General features: G+C 46.4%; 1 protein-coding gene across 1 annotated transcript in view; it reads left to right on the top strand.

Moving 5' to 3' along the window:
• The first annotated feature begins 1337 nt into the window (after nucleotides 1-1337).
• Nucleotides 1338-6000, top strand: part of RERG (RAS like estrogen regulated growth inhibitor) — a 107172-nt gene continuing 102509 nt past the window's right edge. The window contains exon 1 of the mRNA XM_035126985.2: nucleotides 1338-1599. The gene's annotated coding sequence lies outside the window, so the exon portion shown is untranslated. The remainder of the gene's footprint in view (nucleotides 1600-6000) is intronic.

Here is a 6000-nt window from a genome sequence, read left to right as displayed (position 1 = left end):
CAAATATATATGGACGTGGAATTTGGTCACAAATTGCTCCAGAGGCTACTTCACTCGAAAGCGCATCCAGTAAGTTCATAATTTGAACTGGTATTGAAAAGGGGCCAGGGTCTTTGTTTCTGCTGTAAATGATCTTTTATGTTTATGTCTGTATTTTAAACCAATAAAGATTATTAAAAAGAAAGAAAAGGGGCCAAGGATAGACAGCCTCTGTTCCCAACCAGATGTGTTGAACAACTCTCATCAGCACCAGCCAGAATGGCCAAAAGGTCAGGGATGATCATCGTTTCAGTCCAAAAAATCTGAAGGGCAACAGGCTGATATTAAGAATCAACCCAAGCTGACAGTAGAAGTGGAATACACTGATAGCCTTCCACAAACTTCTCTAATTCTCTTTTAAAGCCATCCAAGTTGGTAGCCATCGCTGCCTCTTGTGGGAGAGAGTTCCACAGTTTAACTACATGCACCATTGGGGGGGGCATTTTCTTTTCACCTGCCCTGAACCTTTCAACATTCAGCTTTATCCAACATTCAGTATCAGGAGAGGAGGGAAAGTTTTATTTACCCCAGTGGTTCTCACAGGGTGTGGTGCACCACACAGGTCTGGTAGAAGAGGATGGCAAGAGTGGTGGGAAGAAGATTCAAGGACAGTCACATTCCAGTAAACATTTCAACATTTGTGTGTAATAATATAGTATAATACCACACTTTATTTATTTGCAGAAGATGGATAGATATCTTTCCAGAAGGAGAGCAAGAGCATCAAGTGAAGCTGAGGACAATCCCAATTTCCGTTTATACTTATATTTTGGGAATGATTCGTTTTCTTTGGTAGCTGCATTGTTTTAGGTACTGGCCCTGATCATATTATAAAGCAGTTGTGTTCTATGTTATTCATCAAGCACCGCTGGGGTTGTTTCTTTTTGTTTTCCAATGTATTTCTTATAGAGAGAAAAATTCGGTGAGCAAATTTTTATGCTGAAAGTGTGGCCCAGAGGCAAACAATTGAGAACTGCTGCTGCTCTAGGCACTTTTATCATTCCCGCGCATCATTTTGTACTCCACGCTTCCCCTTTGCTCGCCTTTTACCCAAACTAAACAACAAACCAGTGCGGCAACCTTTCCTCATCGGGGAGCCGTTCCAACTTTTTGGGTCGTGCGTTCTTCTCGCTGCGCAAAAACGGGCACCCTAGAAAATAAACTCCGCTTCCCCACCTTTCGGCTGCCATTTTTTTGTATGCGGTCCCCCGAGCCGCCTTGAAGCCCGGCGGCCTGCCGGTGGCGCCCTAGAGCTTCCTTTCCCCCTATTGAAAAAACCGGCGGCGTGATTCGTTGCTCCCACAGCTTTGCCGGCAAGCGAGGGAGACGCGCCGGGCTGGTTTGGAGCGCTGCGCGCCGCGCCGTCTTTTTTAACGCCGCAGTCTCTGCCGCTAGCCGAAGAATCCGGGAGGTTATCGATGGCTCCGCGGCCGAGGCGGCGCCTTTGATCCGGTCGCCGGGTCCCTTAGCTGCTGCAGCGCCGCAGGGTCGCCGGGCTGGAGGCGGGCGGGCAAAGACCTGACCTCGAGGGGCCGCCTTCCGAAGTGCAGGCTGAGCGAGGTGAGTCGGTTTCGCCGGATGGGAGATCGAGGGTCGCTGCGCGTTTGGAATGGTGATTTCCGCCCCCCCCCCAATCGCTGCGGCAAAAGCACGAGGAAAAATGTGCCGCCGCCACAAGCTTGCAGATCTCCGGGATCGTGGGCGGGTAATTGCATTTAAAATGTGCCAGAAAGGAAGAGTTTTGTTTCGTCCTTCCCAAGGATGAACGGGGAGGAGAGCGGAGAGAAATCTCCCAGGTTTGAAAGCAGCCAGAGCATGAGACTCTTAATCTCAGGGTGGTGGGTTCCAGTGCCGCTTTGGGCGAAAGATTCCTACATTGCAGGGGGTTGGACTAGATGACCCTTGGGGTGCCTTCCCACTCTACGGTTCTATGATTGTCAGGCAGAAAATGACAGCGCGAGAGTGAAAAAGGAGACGCACTTCCTGGAAGGGGTCCTCCTTCTTTGCAACAACAGCAACACAAAACTGCAATCTTACATATCTTGTTTATTCTTTTTATAGATTGCATTTATGCCCCCACCTTTTTTTCTCCCTCTCACTTAATCTGCACAACAACCCTGCAAGGTAGGTTAGTTTGAGAGGCAGCGGCTGGCCCAAGGTCACCCAGCAAGCTTCATGGCCGAGCGAGGATTCGAATCCTGGTCTCGCAGGTCCTGGTCCGGCACTCTCACTATTATGTCTGCTCAGAAGTACGTTCATTGGGACTTACTCCCAGGGAGAAGGGCAGGATTGCAGCCGCTGAGGAGGCAGGTGCAGGAAGGCTTGTTGGGTGTGTGTGTATTTTGAAGCTTTTCGCTCCTCTCCAGGGTAGAAGAGGTTGAGGGAGTTAGTTGCAGAGAGGTTGGCGTCTTCTGCCTCTTTCTCCGAAAGCATCTCCTGGCACCTTTAAAGGCTGCTAGATTTATGGGGGTAGAAGCTTTCGAGCCTCTGAGAAAGTGGGCAGACTCCACCAAAGCTGGTGCTTCTGGGCTGTTTAGGAATCCTGGCTTCCTGTTTAGGAATCCAGAGGCACCTGGGCTGTTTAGGAATCCTGGCTTCTCAATATTAGAAACTTTTTCCACCCGCCAAGGCAATGTTGGGCTGCTAGGGCTGGAGAGACTGGGAGCCCCCCCCCCGACTGTGTTTTTGTGGGGGTGTGATGGAATGATAGTGGTGGATTTTGGTACTTATTTTATTTTTGAATTGCATTGCATTGCATTGCATTGAATGCAATGAATTGAATTTATATACCAGCATTTCCTCCAAGGAACCTCCAATGTGGTTCTCCTCACTCTTCATTTTATCATCACAACCCTGCAAGGTAGGTTTGGGGTTGAGAGACTGGGACTGGCTCAAGGTCACCCAGCAAGCTTCGTGGCCGAGTGTGGATTTGAACCCTGGTCTCCCAGGTCCTGATCCAGCACTCAGAGCGCCAACTGGACCATCCAAACTTGAGTCGGTTTCACCAGCTCTTCTGCGACGCTTCTCCGATGTCATCTCACGATGGCTATAGAGGCAACGAAAGTGTTAACAAAAGCCGGACAAAAACCAAAGGAATGGTTTTGGTCTTTAAAAGTTGTGGAAATTCTGCAGGAAGTTATGGGACATGCACTGATTTGGGAATGAAACAGTACGTCCGCCCCAAAACTTTCGCAGGTGCAAACAGTATTGATGGTGGGTTTGCGTATGGCCACCCTGATACCATGAGTGATCATCATGGATGAACAATAAAAAAGGATATCTTAGAAGGGCCCTTAAGTTCAGATCCCCTACTGCAGCTCTATAAGTCACTGGGTGACTTTGAGCTACCCCCCCCCCACCTTAACATACCACCTACACTGCAGGGTTGTTGTGACGTTAAAAAGAAGGAGAACTAGGTATGCTGCCCTGAACTCTTTAGAAAAAGGGTGAGTTATAAACGAGTGATGAAGGTACTCTGCATATGTTCAGAGGCACAGTTTTCTTTTTCTTAAAAGAAGTTCATGTTATATGTTGCTGCCACCACCAAAGTCTAGGCCAGATCTTAATTCACCTTGCTTGGGAGCAAGGCTGCTCAGAAGCCCTGCACTCTCCCTGCATGCCTAGACCAAATGCAGATATTTGGGGATCAGCTGCGGCTATCTCAATGCTCTGAGAAAGGCGCTCTGCACATGCTTGCAGGGTACAGACCTCCATCCTTAATTCATGTATTTTCAGGGTGATCTTAGTGACACAGAAAACATGTTTTATTTCGAGCTCAATCTGAACTACTACGTAGTATTCCAAGCTTTGGCAAATCACCCTTCGGGTGTGTGTGTGTGGGGGGGAACCTTACATAAGCTAAAAGTGTCTGGGGGCCAAAATGCTTGAGACCATTTGGTAGCTCAGGAGCTACCAAAGAGCTATGCTAGTGTGTCAGTTTGGTACAGCTCAAGGTTACTTTTTGTAGTCTTTTAAAAAAAAAAAAAATAAAAGCTTGAAATTGTTTTGCTTTAGACCACGGGACGCTTTGTAATTATATAGACCAAACATCCATTCCCTCTTGGTATGCCTTATTATGGACTCGGTAAATCTCAAAACTGTATCCTATACTTTTGTTTACTGGCAATTGTGACAACTTTCCCTTTTTAAAAATTAACTTTTCTTTCATTTCTTTTCCATTTTTTTTAAACTTGCTTGTTATCGAAATAAAGTAAATGGAGCAGGATGTTATTTTTTGTTATTTTTAGGGGGGAAATTCTGTCCTGCCTTATTTTCAAAAAAGGGAACTCAAGGGGGGCAAGAACCACAGTACAGTTTTTGAAAATAGTATATCATGCCCACCTTTTAGGCAAAGGTTTTGTTCCAAAATAAGCCCTGAACAGCAGCAGCACTTTTTAGTTTTACACCTGCTGCTTTTTTAATAGTCTCCTATCAAGTTCCACGAGTTGTTTCATCAGCTTTTCTTTTGCCTCTGAAGTTAGCAATTGGTGGGGCAGATTAATACCTGGGGTTGCCAGTTGTTGATTCTTGCTGTACCTTCTGGGCGATCAGAAACACTTTCATCAGGACACCTTGTCAATGCTGCGTTTCTCTGGCGTCCTGACTGTGTCCAAGAAACAAAGCTGCACAGTAGCCAAGACCGGAAATAGATGCATATGCCTGCTTTGTTTTACGTGTGGCTTTTAAAAATAGCTTTGCAAGGATGAATGAAAGTTCCTGCTTTGTTTAATTTAGCATGAAAATGTTAGTCTCACAGAGCTCCTAGTCAGATTTTTTTCTGTTACTTCTGCAAAGCTCAAGAACATTTCCTTCGCTCCTTTTGCTAACATCACGTTGCCAACTTCTCTGCCACTTTTTTTTTTTGCCATCTCCTTGCAAATATTATCAGTGTTCAGGTGTCTTTGACTCTGGCCCAGGCACACGAAAGGTTTTAGAAATCCACAAGATGCAATGAGTAATAGAGAGAGGCAATGTTCTGTACAGGATGGCTGTCTTCCAGCTCTGGGCATCTTCTTGAGCTGGAGGCTGACCAGTTTCAGAGGTGGGGCAGGCGTGGAATATAATATTTGTTCTTTGTGGTGGATCTCCGCGATGTGCGATGGGCATAAGGAAAGCTTTGCTAGATCAGACCAAAGGGCTATGTAGCCTAGCATCCTGTCCCCACAGTGAAAGAACCAGATTTCTGTGGGAAGCCCACAAGGAGGACATGAGAGCCCTTTCCCCTCTTCTGATTCCCAACAACTGGTCTCTAATAGAGGCATGCTGTCTCTAATACTTAAGGTAACGCTGATCGCTCTCTGATTATCAACCATTGATAGCCAGCAACTTGGATGGCTTTAAAAGGGGATTAGCCAAATCAATAGAAGACAAAAGCTATCATCACGTCTTATGGTAGTGAAGGTCATCGCTTTAACAGTGGGCTCCTCCACACTTCTGCTTGCCCTGCCACTTTCCCCCTAGAAAACTTGTTATTTGCCGCTGAATCCGAACAAGAGTAAAAGCGAATTGACGTTTGTTCTGATTGAATGCTAAATGGCAGGTTTTCCTAGGGAAAGTGGTGGGTCTAACAAAAAGTCTCTCAGACCCATGCCTAGAAAGCACAGGGCAAGCGGAAAACCTCCGTTTCTAGGCCCAGGACAAGCAAAAGAATGGATGAGCCCATGTGCCAAGTGCAGAAATATAATCCCCCTCCCCAATTCAGCTTCATTGAATGACCCTGAGTTCCAGTATTTTGAGAGAGGCCTACCAACTTTTTTCCTTCCCACCGTGTACACTTTGTATTCCTCTGTCGCATTCTCCCTTGCTCACTGTATTTCTAACCCAAAAGGCTCCAAATGTTGTAATCTTTCCTCACAAGGAAGTTGTGCAGTCTCCTTGATCATTTTGCTTGCTCTTTTCCTAAACCTTTTTGCAGCTTTACCTCACCCTTTTTGAGGTGAGCCGTTTACCTCACATTGGCAT

The sequence above is a fragment of the Zootoca vivipara genome, chromosome 10 (genome assembly GCF_963506605.1).
Source record: "Zootoca vivipara chromosome 10, rZooViv1.1, whole genome shotgun sequence".
In the NCBI taxonomy this organism is placed as follows: Eukaryota; Metazoa; Chordata; class Lepidosauria; order Squamata; family Lacertidae; genus Zootoca; species Zootoca vivipara.
Note: the sequence above shows the minus strand (reverse complement) of the source record. Positions and strands in the feature narration are given on the sequence as shown.